This window comes from Procambarus clarkii, chromosome 46 (assembly GCF_040958095.1).
Source record: "Procambarus clarkii isolate CNS0578487 chromosome 46, FALCON_Pclarkii_2.0, whole genome shotgun sequence".
Lineage (NCBI taxonomy): Eukaryota > Metazoa > Arthropoda > Malacostraca > Decapoda > Cambaridae > Procambarus > Procambarus clarkii.
In genome coordinates, this window is record NC_091195.1 from 30,385,445 (window position 1) to 30,399,609 (window position 14,165).

The following is a 14,165-nucleotide window of genomic DNA, read 5'->3' on the forward strand; positions in this document are numbered from 1 at the left end:
TGAACACAGAAAACATGTAAGAAAAAGTTGATGAATAGAGTGAACATGCAGGGAATATGAACTTATAGAGAATATGAAGACATGATAAGGAACATAGGGAATACAAGAATGAACACTGAACATGTGAAGAACAAGCTAAGAACATTGAGAACATGAATATTGAGTATAAAAGTTATACAGAGAACATATGATGTACATGAAAACATAACAAAGAACATAGTGAACATACGGGGAAAATGGCAGAAAAAATTTGAACTGAGCATGCTGTGAACATTTGTAGAACATGGAATGAACACAGAAAACATGGAAAAAATGTGAAGAACACAGCTGAATATAGAGAAAATATGCAAATGCAGTATGATGATTATTGAAGGTTTGGATACGTTGGGGATGAAAGATAATTACACAGGTTGGGGTTTTGTGACTACTCTGATAAAGAGTTAGGCTGGAGAGGGACTTGATCGGATATATTTATGTTCGATGATCTAAGACAGAGGAAATGGAGCTTGGCTAATGTCCTGATTAATTTTACTACGTTAGAAGTAAAGTGATCTTAAATCTCAGCCGATTTAGTTGGATAATAAAGAACTTGTACAAAATGAGCTAAGCTGGGGGACAAGAGTTGAAACTTGATAACTGAACTGGTTTTATTTACTATGTCTGAAAATGTAGTTGGGTGTTTAAATCTCAGGGGGATTTGGACTGATAGTAATGAATTTACAGGAGTGAACTTGGACAGAGGACAAGAGCTAGAGTTTTATAATTGTTTACATCATATTTACTATGTCTGAAATACAGAGGGTAAAAATTTCAGGGAAATTGATGGGTTATTTACAAAGATACGAGAGAGAACTAAGGTGGGGACGAGAGCTGGAGCTCGTTAACTGTTTTGATCTTATTTACGGTGCCTGAAATACAGAGGGTAAAAATTTAAGGGGAATTGATAGGATATTAACAAAGACTTGATGGTAGAGTAGGGTGGGGGACGAGAGCTGGAGCTCAGTAACTGACTTGATTTTATTTACTACGACTGAAATATGACTGTTTAAAATTTAAGGGGGATTGGACTGCTAGTAGCGAAAATGTGGTCTCTGTCAAATTTGGGTCTACAATTGGACTCTGATTAATTTAGATCATGAACTGGACTCTGATGAAAATTGGGTAGAAAATGGACTCTGTCGAATTTCTGTCGTTAATTGGACTCTGACGAATTTTGCTAGAAAACTGGACTCTGGCGAATTTCTGTTGATAATTGGACTCTGATGAAATTTGAGCTTAAAACTGTCGCTGACTAATTTTGCTAGAAAACTGGACTCTGGCGAATTTCTGTTGATAATTGGACTGTGATGAAATTTGAGCTTAAAACTGTCTCTGACTAATTTTGGTAGAAAACTGGACTCTGGCAAATTTCTGTTGATAATTGGACTCTGGTGAAATTTGAGCTTAAAACTGTCTCTGACTAATTTTGCTCACAAAGTGGACTCTGTTCATTTTAGGTATAAAATGGTCTCTGACGAAATTCTGTCTATAACTGGGCTCTGTTCAATTTTGGTCTTTACAGGTGAAATAGCCGTAAATGGATATAAAACTAACTGTTATGGCTAAGTTGTCTGTTTTCCTTAACAAAACATCTAAGACAATATTCTCTGAAAATAGTCTTTATACAAATTCGGTCATAAACATATAAATAAACTTCTATGATTATTTGAAACTCTGAAAATAGCTGTAAGGAAATAGGAAGAGAGAGAGAGAGAGAGACAGTCCAGATATTATGGAGAAGATAAGATAAGATAAGAGGTAACCTGCATGCGGCATCTAGCTGATGGTCTAAAGTAAACACAGGCAGGCCACAGATTGTGAGGTATGGGGGGGAGGGAGGGGGTGTGAGGTATGGGCGGGAGATACAGGGGGGGAGGGGAAAGACAGTGAAATGATTCAGATATATAGCAATATACTAGTTTCTAAGTAAGAATCCCATAAGAACTCTTAACAAAACTCGTAAGACATTATTTTCATAAGAACTTTTAACAAATTTCTAAAGTCTCGGAAATTATTTTCATCATAAGAAATTTAACAAACTCGTATGACATTATTTTCATTATAAGAACTCTTAACAACTTTCTAAAATCTGTGGCTGCCCAAATTCACAAAGAAACCCTAAAGCGCTACAAGTGATATTTGAATTTCTCCCATAAGAACTTTAACAAACTCGTATGAACTTATTTTCATCATAAGAAACCTTAACAAACTTCTATAATCTCAGAAATTACTCACTCATAAGAAATCCTTAATCCCAAATCTGTGACTCCCCAAATTCACCTGAAACCCCCCAAGCGCTACACGTGATTTTAGACCTCAAAACCCCCAAGCGCTACACGTGATTTTAGACCTCAAAACCCCCAAGCGCTACACGTGATTTTTTTCCCCAGAAAAAAAATGTTCTGTGGCGCTTACCCCCTACTACTCACACCACGCTACTACACCACGATAACACACCACACCACACCAACACATAATGCAACACACCTTGCCAACACACCACACCAACATAACACACCAACACACCACACCAACATAACACACCAACACACCACACCAACACACCAAGCCAACACACCACGTTAACACACCACATCAACACACCACGACAACACACCACATCAACACACAACACCAACACACACCCCCAAGCCAACAAACCACACCAACACACCAAATCAACACACCACGCCAACACACCACACCAACACACCACATCAACACACCACATCAAAACACCACGACAAAACACCACATCAACACACCATGCCAACACACCACATCAACAAACCACGTGAACACTCTACACAAACAAACCACATCAACAAACCACGAAAACACACCACAGCCTCACACTACGCCAACACACCACGCCAACACACCACACCAACACATCACACCACACCAACACACCACACCACACGTACACACCACACTAACACACCACGTCAGCACACCATGCCAACACACCACACCACACATACACACCACACCAACACACTACACCAACAAACCACACCAACACACCATGCCAACACAAAACGCCAACACACAACACCAGCACACCACACAACCACACCACACGAACACATCACACCAACACTCCACACCAGCATATCACACGAACACACCACACCAACACACCACACTAACACACCACACCAGCACACCACACGAACACACCACACCAACATACCATGCCAAGACACAACACCACACCAACACACCACACGAACACACCACACCAACACACCACACCAACACACCACACGAACACACCACACCACACCAACACACCACACCAACACACCACTCCAACACACCACGGCCACACACCACACCAACACACTTCACCAACACACTACACAACACACCACGCCAACACACCATGCCAACATACCGTTCCAACATACCACACCAACACACCACGCTAACACACCACACCAACACACCACACCAACACACCACACCACACCAACCCACCACGCCAACACATAACACCAACACACCATGCCAACACACCACACAAACACACCACACTAACACACCACACCAACACAACACGCCAACACACCACACCAACACACCATGCCAACACACCACACCACCACACCACACCAACACACCACACCAACATACCATTTTAATACACCACACCAACTCACCACACCTACACATTACACGAACTCACCACACCAACACACCACGCTAACACACCACAACAACAAACCACACCAACATCCGACACCAACACACCACGCAAAAACCCCACACCAATACACCACTCCAACACACCTCACCAACAAACCACAGCCACACACCACACCAACACACCACATCAACACACCACACCAACGCACCACACGAACAAACCACACGAACACAACACACCACACAAACACACCATGCCAACACACCACACCAACACACCATGCCAACACAACACACCAACACACCATGCCAACACACCACACCAATACACCACGCCAACACACCACACCAACACACGACACGAACACACCACACCAACACACCACACTCACATACCACACCAACACACCACACTAACACACAACACCAACACAGGACACCAACACACCACACCAACACACCACGCCAACTCACCACACCAACAAACCATGCAAACACACGACACCAACAAACCATGCAAACACACCACACCAACACACCATGCCAACACACCACACCACCACACAACACAAACACACATCACCAACATACCATATCAACACACCACACTAATACCCCACACCTACACACCACACGAACTCACCACACCAACAAACCAAGACAACACACCACAATAACACACCATGCCAACACACCATGCCAACACACCACACCAACAAACCACACGAACACAACACGCCAACAAACCACGCCAACATTCTATGCCAACTCACCACAGTACCACACCACACCAACATACACACCAATACACCACACCAACACCCTACGCTAACATACTGCACCAACACACCACGCTAACATACCACACCAACACACCATGCCAAAACACCACACCACCACACAATTACACAACACCACCACACTACGCTAACACACCACACCAAACACACCCGGCCAACACACCACACCAACACACCATGCCAACACACCACACCACAACACCACACCAACACACCACAACACCACACCACACCATAGCAACACAAATCACCAACACACAAGATGAACACACCACACAACCACACCAAAAAACCATGTCAACACACCTCACCCACACACCACACCCACAAACCACACCAACACACCACGTCAACACACCACGCCAAAAAACCACACCAACATATCACACCAACACACCACGATAACACATCACGTCAACATACAACACCACACCAATACACCACACCACACCAACACATCACACTAACACATCACACCAGCACATCACACGAACACACCACACCAACACACCACACTAACACACCACACCAGCAAACCACACGAACAAACCACACGAACACACCACACCAACATACCATGCCAAAACACAACATCACACGAACACACCACACGAGCACACCACACAAAAACACCACACCAACACACTACACAACACACCACGCCAACACACCATGCCAACACACTATACCAACATACCACACCAACACACCACGCTAACACATCACACCAACACACTATACCAACACACCACACCAACACAACACACTAACACACCACACCAACACACGACGCTAACACACCACACCAACACACCACACATACACACCACACCAACACACTACACCAACAAACCAAACCAACACACCATGCCAACACAAAACGCCAACATACCACACGAGCACACCATTCGAACACACCACACGAACACATCACACCAACACACCACACCAGCATATCACACGAACACACAACACCAACACACAACACTAACACACCACACCAGCACACAACACGAACACACCACACGAACACACCACACCAACATACCATGCCAAGACACAACACCACACCAACACACCACACAAACAAACAACACCAACACACCTCACTAACGCATCACACGAACACACCACACGAACACACCACACCAAAACACCACACCAACACACCACACCAACACAGCACACCACACCAACACACCACGCCAACACATAACACCAACACACCACGCTAACACACCATGCTAACACACTATACCAACACACCACAACAACACACCACACCAACACACGATGCCAACACACCACACCAACACACCATGCCAACACACCACACCACCACACCAACACACCACACCAACATACCATTTTAATACACCACACCAAAACACCACACCTACACATTACACGAACTCACCACACCAACACACCACGCCAACACACCACATCAACACACCACACCAACAAACCACACCAACATCCGACACCAACACACCACGCAAAAACCCCACACCAATACACCACTCCAACACACCTCACCAACAAACCACGGCCACACACCACACCAACACACCACACCAACGCACCACACGAACACACCAGACCAACACACCACACCAAAACACCACACCAACACACCATGCCAACACACCACACCAACACACCACGCCAACACACCACACCATCACACGACACCAACACACGACACCAACACACCACACCCACATACCACACCAACACACCACACTAACACAGCACACCAACACAGGACACCAACACACCACACCAACACACCACGCCAACTCACCACACCAACAAACCATGCCAACACATCGCACCAACACACCACACCAACACACCACGCCAACACACCACGCCAACACACCGAACCAACACACCACGGCAACCATCACACCAACACACCACACCAACACACCACGCCAACACATCACACCGACACACCACGCCAACATACCACGCTAACACACAACGCCAACACACTATACCAACACACCACACCAACACAACACACCAACACACAACACCAACACACGACGCTAACACACCACACCAACACACAATGCCAACACACAACACCAACATACCATTTTAATACACCACACAAACACACTACACCTACACACTACATGATCTCACCACACCAACACACCACACATACACACCACACCAACACACCACGTCAACACACCACGCCAACACACCATCCACACATACACACCAAACCAACACACTACACCAACAAACCACACCAACACACCATGCCAACACAAAACGCCAACACACCACACCAGCACACCACACGAACACACCACACGAACACACCACACCAACACACCACACCAACATACCGTGCCAAGACACAACACCACACCAAGACACCACACCAACACACCACACAAACACACCACACCAACACACCACACTAACGCATCACACGAACACACCACACGAACACACCACACCAACACACCACACCAACACACCACACCAACACACCACGCCAACACACCACACCATCACACGACACCAACACACAACACCAACACACCACACCCACATACCACACCAACACACCACACCAACACACCACACTAACACAGCACACCAATACAGGACACCAACACACCACACCAACTCACCACACCAACAAACCATGCCAACACACCACACCAACACACCACACCAACAAACCATGCCAACACACCACACCAACACACCACACCACCACACAACACCAACACACCACACCAACATACCATATCAACACACCACACCAACACACCACACCTACACACCACACGAGCTCACCACACCAACAAACTAAGCCAACACACCACACCAACACACCACGCCAACTCACCACACCAACAAACCATGCCAACACACCACACCAACAAACCATGCCAACACACCACACAAACTCACCATGCCAACACACCACACCACCACACAACACCAACACACCACACCAACATACCATATCAACACACCACACCAACACACCACACCTACACACCACACAAACTCACCACACAAACTCACCACACCAACAAACTAAGCCAACACACCACGCCAACTCACCACACCACAAACCACGCCAACACACCACACCAACATTCTATGCCAACTCACCATACTACCACACCACACTAATACACCACACCAACACACCACGCTAACATACCACACCAACACACCACGCTAACATACCACACCAACGCACCATGCCAAAACACCACACCACTACACAAACACACAACACCACCACACTACGCTAACACACCACACCAAACACACCCGGCCAACACACCATGCCAACACACCACACAACCACACCACACCAACACACCACAACACCACACCACACCATAGCAACACAAAACACCAACACACAAGATGAACACACCACACAACCACACCAACAAACCACGTCAACACACCTCACCCACACACCACACTTACACACCACACCACGCCAACACACTACACCAACATATCACACCAACACACCACGACAACACACAACACCAACACACCACGCAAACACATCACGCCAACATACAACACCACACCACGCCAATACATCACACAAACACACCACGCCAGCACATCACACGAACACACGACACCAACACACCACACTAACACACCACACCAGCACACCACACGAACACACCACACGAACACACCACACCAACATACCATGCCAAGACACAACACCACACGAACACACCACACGAGCACACCACACAAACACACCACACCAACACACTACACAACACACCACGCCAACACACCATGCCAACACACCATACCAACATACCACACCAACACACCACGCTAACACATCACACCACACCACGCCAACACACCATGCCAACACACCGAACCAACACACCACGGCAACACATCACACCAACACACCACACCAACACACCATGCCAACACATCACACCGACACACCACGCCAACATACCACGCTAACACACAACGCCAACACACTATACCAGGGGTCTCCAAACTATGGCCCGCGGGCCACATCCGGCCCGCCACATAATTTCATCCGGCCCTCTAAACAAATCCCTGTGTGGTGGCCTTGAAAAAATAATTATCGTACGAATGGCATCGCAGAATTATTCAAAGCTGGGGCTGCTGACTGGTGGCGCTCAACCCGAGTCAGTTTTCCTCTCTCTCGATAGTGTGACGCACAGATACTAATACTGGTAGGTATGTGTTGTGCATTACAACCAATCAGTTGTGTATAACTATATTGTGGGGATGGAGGGCGAGTGGGGCTTCGCTGCTTCCGTTGCAGGGAGCACAAACACTGTACAATATTCTTTTCTCTGTACTTTGACAATGCCTTTATCTTAGTTATACAAAATAGCAATAATACTATTGTAGCCAAAATTATTGCATGTTTAAAATAGTTAAAATGGTAACCATTAAGTTTATCAACGAAAGCTGTTGCCATAATATTTACCACTTTATAATAATATGCTATGCTTTTTAACACCACATACAAGCTGTTTTTTTCCTGTAGAATTTATTTCATTTATTTTACCCTTATGTTTTCAGATATGGAAAAGATAAAGAAAAGAAAAGTGGACAGTGAGTGCCGTCGGTTCAATGACGAATGGAAGATAAAGTACTTTTTTTGTGATAGCAAATGATAAAGCTTTATGCATAATATTTAGAGACAGTGTTGCTGTTCTGAAGGAATACAATATTCGTCGGCACTATGAATCTAAACATGGCTCAAGTTATTCTCACATCACAGGAGCAGAACGCACTAAAAAGTTTGAATCATTTCAGCACAGTCTGCATTCTCAACAAGCTGTTTTCAGTAAGAAAAAATCTGAAAATAAAACTTCAACTAGAGCCAGTTACAAAGTTGCCTATGTGTTGGCTAAAAAAGGAAAACCTTTCACTGATGGTAGTATCATAAAAGAGTGTATAGTGGAAGCAGCAGGAGAGGTATGTCCAGAAAAAGTAAACCTCTTCAAAATGATAAGTCTTGGGTCAAATACTGTTGCTCGTAGAATTGAAGATTTAGGAGGCGACATAATTCGGCAAATAAAGGAAAAAACAAAAAGATTTTGTTGGTATTCTCTTGCGTTGGATGAATCAACTGATGTGTGTGATACTTCTCAGCTCTTAGTATTCATTCGTGGTGTTGATAGTGAATTTAATGTGAGCCAAGAATTAGCATCAGTTCACAGCATGCACACCACAACAACTGGAGAGGACATTTTCAATGAAGTAAGTAAAACTATGACAGAATATAACCTGGAATGGAAACAAGTGCAGTGTGTGACAATTGATGGAGGAAAGAATATGTCTGGGACAAAGAAGGGTTTGGTTGGGCAAATTACAACAGCTTGTGAGGTTGGAGGATTCTCAAAACCTATTTTTCTGCATTGCCTTATCCATCAACAGGCATTGTGCCTAAAATATGTTGATATGTCTTGTGTCATGAAACCTGTTGTTTCTGTGGTTAATTTCATTAGATCTCATGCACTCAACCATCGCCAGTTCCGTGATTTCTTGAAAGAAATTGATGCGGAGTTTGTTAACTTGCCTTATTATACAGCAGTTAGATGGCTTAGTTGTGGAAAGGTTTTGCTGCATTTCTTTGAGCTCAGATTAGAAATTGATTTATTTCTCACAGAGAAAAATAACCCTCAGCCATTATTATCAGAATGTGAATGGATTTGGAAATTGGCATTTTTTGCAGATATGACAGGTCATATGAATAACTTGAATCTGAAATTGCAAGGCAAAACAAATTTGATCAGTGACTACTTTGTTCATGTCAAGGCATTCAGAGCAAAACTTGCGCTACTTGAAGGCCAGGTGAAGGTTAAGAATTTTGCTCATTTTCCATGTTGTGAAAAATTTCATGCAGAAAGTAAAGTTGAATTTCCTTTTTCATTTGCAAATGAAATAATTTCAGATTTGAAAAAACAGTTTCAGAAGCGATTTGCTGACCTTGATGCCAAAGCAAATGAAATCAGGCTCTTTCATAATCCATTTGACTGCAATGCTGAAAATCTTCCAACTCAATTTCAAATGGAAATTATTGATCTCCAGGCAGATGACAGACTGAAAGATAAGTATAGAGAAGGAAATCTGATTGAGTTTTATAAATGCCTGCAGCCAGATCAGTTTCCAAATTTGATAAATTTTGCTTGTAGTTTTGTGTCCATTTTTGGTTCAACATACTTGTGTGAACAAACTTTTTCCAAATTGAAGTATGTGAAATCTAACTATCGAGCAAATTTGTCTGATGATCACTTGAAATCAATTCTTACAATTGGCTCATCTAATCTGGAACCTGATTTTAATGAAATTTTGAAGTCAAAACGACAGTATCATTCGTCACACTAATTTGGTTGCATAAAACTAAAGGCAGGAATCTATTTAGTTTACCCTGATTTTTTCCAAAAAGATATGTTTTAATTTTTCCATGTTTATACTTTAATATTTGAGGAAATTAAATTACTGGCACTGATTTGTTTTTTGTTTTTTTCATTTTTTATTCCTCCGGCCCGCATAAATATGGGAAATATATAATGTGGCCCTTACATTGAAAAGTTTGGAGACCCCTGGTGTAGTGTATTGGTGTGGTGTGTATGTGTGGTGTGGTGTGTTGGCGTGGTGTGTTGACGTGGTGTGTTGGTGTGGTGTGTATGTGTGGTGTGTTGGTGTGGTGAGTTCATGTAGTGTGTTGGTGTGGTGTATTAAAATGGTATGTTGGTGTTGTGTGTTGGCATTGTGTGTTGGTGTGGTGTGTTAGCGTCGTGTGTTGGTGTTGTGTGTTGGTGTGTTGTGTTGGTGTGGTGTGTTGGTATAGTGCAGGGGTCTCCAAACTTTTCAATGTAAGGGCCACATTATATATTTACCATATTTATGCGGGCCGGAGGAATAAAAAATGAAAAAAAACAAAAAACAAATCAGTGCCAGTAATTTAATTTCCTCAAATATTAAAGTATAAACATGGAAAAATTAAAACATATCTTTTTGGAAAAAATCAGGGTAAACTAAATAGATTCCTGCCTTTAGTTTTGTGCAACCAAATTAGTGTGACGAATGATACTGTCGTTTTGACTTCAAAATTTCATTAAAATCAGGTTCCAGATTAGATGAGCCAATTGTAAGAATTGATTTCAAGTGATCATCAGACAAATTTGCTCGATAGTTAGATTTCACATACTTCAATTTGGAAAAAGTTTGTTCACACAAGTATGTTGAACCAAAAATGGACACAAAACTACAAGCAAAATTTATCAAATTTGGAAACTGATCTGGCTGCAGGCATTTATAAAACTCAATCAGATTTCCTTCTCTATACTTATCTTTCAGTCTGTCATCTGCCTGGAGATCAATAATTTCCATTTGAAATTGAGTTGGAAGATTTTCAGCATTGCAGTCAAATGGATTATGAAAGAGCCTGATTTCATTTGCTTTGGCATCAAGGTCAGCAAATCGCTTCTGAAACTGTTTTTTCAAATCTGACATTATTTCATTTGCAAATGAAAAAGGAAATTCAACTTTACTTTCTGCATGAAATTTTTCACAACATGGAAAATGAACAAAATTCTTAACCTTCACCTGGCCTTCAAGTAGCGCAAGTTTTGCTCTGAATGCCTTGACATGAACAAAGTTGTCACTGATCAAATTTGTTTTGCCTTGCAATTTCAGATTCAAGTTATTCATATGTCATATCTGAAAAAAATGCCAATTTCCAAATCCATTCACATTCTGATAATAATGGCTGAGGGTTATTTTTCTCTGTGAGAAATAAATCAATTTCTAATCTGAGCTCAAAGAAATGCAGCAAAACCTTTCCACAACTAAGCCATCTAACTGCTGTATAATAAGGCAAGTTAACAAACTCCGCATCAATTTCTTTCAAGAAATCACGGAACTGGCGATGGTTGAGTGCATGAGATCTAATGAAATTAACCACAGAAACAACAGGTTTCATGACACAAGACATATCAACATATTTTAGGCACAATGCTTGTTGATGGATAAGGCAATGCAGAAAAATGGGTTTTGAGAATCCTCCAACCTCACAAGCTGTTGTAATTTGCCCAACCAAACCCTTCTTTGTCCCAGACATATTCTTTCCTCCATCAATTGTCACACACTGCACTTGTTTCCATTCCAGGTTATATTCTGTCATAGTTTTACTTACTTCATTGAAAATGTCCTCTCCAGTTGTTGTGGTGTGCATGCTGTGAACTGATGCTAATTCTTGGCTCACATTAAATTCACTATCAACACCACGAATGAATACTAAGAGCTGAGAAGTATCACACACATCAGTTGATTCATCCAACGCAAGAGAATACCAACAAAATCTTTTTGTTTTTTCCTTTATTTGCCGAATTATGTCGCCTCCTAAATCTTCAATTCTACGAGCAACAGTATTTGACCCAAGACTTATCATTTTGAAGAGGTTTACTTTTTCTGGACATACCTCTCCTGCTGCTTCCACTATACACTCTTTTATGATACTACCATCAGTGAAAGGTTTTCCTTTTTTAGCCAACACATAGGCAACTTTGTAACTGGCTCTAGTTGAAGTTTCATTTTCAGATTTTTTCTTACTGAAAACAGCTTGTTGAGAATGCAGACTGTGCTGAAATGATTCAAACTTTTTAGTGTGTTCTGCTCCTGTGATGTGAGAATAACTTGAGCCATGTTTAGATTCATAGTGCCGACGAATATTGTATTCCTTCAGAACAGCAACACTGTCTCTACATATTATGCATAAAGCTTTATCATTTGCTATCACAAAAAAGTACTTTATCTTCCATTCGTCATTGAACCGACGGCACTCACTGTCCACTTTTCTTTTCTTTATCTTTTCCATATCTGAAAACATAAGGGTAAAATAAATGAAATAAATTCTACAGGAAAAAAACAGCTTGTATGTGGTGTTAAAAAGCATAGCATATTATTATAAAGTGGTAAATATTATGGCAACAGCTTTCGTTGATAAACTTAATGGTTACCATTTTAACTATTTTAAACATGCAATAATTTTGGCTACAATAGTATTATTGCTATTTTGTATAACTAAGATAAAGGCATTGTCAAAGTACAGAGAAAAGAATATTGTACAGTGTTTGTGCTCCCTGAAACGGAAGCAGCGAAGCCCCACTCGCCCTCCATCCCCACAATATAGTTATACACAACTGATTGGTTGTAATGCACAACACATACCTACCAGTATTAGTATCTGTGCGTCACACTATCGAGAGAGAGGAAAACTGACTCGGGTTGAGCGCCACCAGTCAGCAGCCCCAGCTTTGAATAATTCTGCGATGCCATTCGTACGATAATTATTTTTTCAAGGCCACCACACAGGGATTTGTTTAGAGGGCCGGATGAAATTATGTGGCGGGCCGGATGTGGCCCGCGGGCCATAGTTTGCAGACCCCTGCACTACACCAACAAACCACACCAACACACCATGCCAACACAAAACGCCAACACACCACACCAGCACACCACACGAACACACCACACGAACACCTCACACCAACACACCACACCAGCATATCACATGAACACACCACACCAACAAACCACGCTAACACACCACACCAACACACTACACCAACACACCACAAGAACACA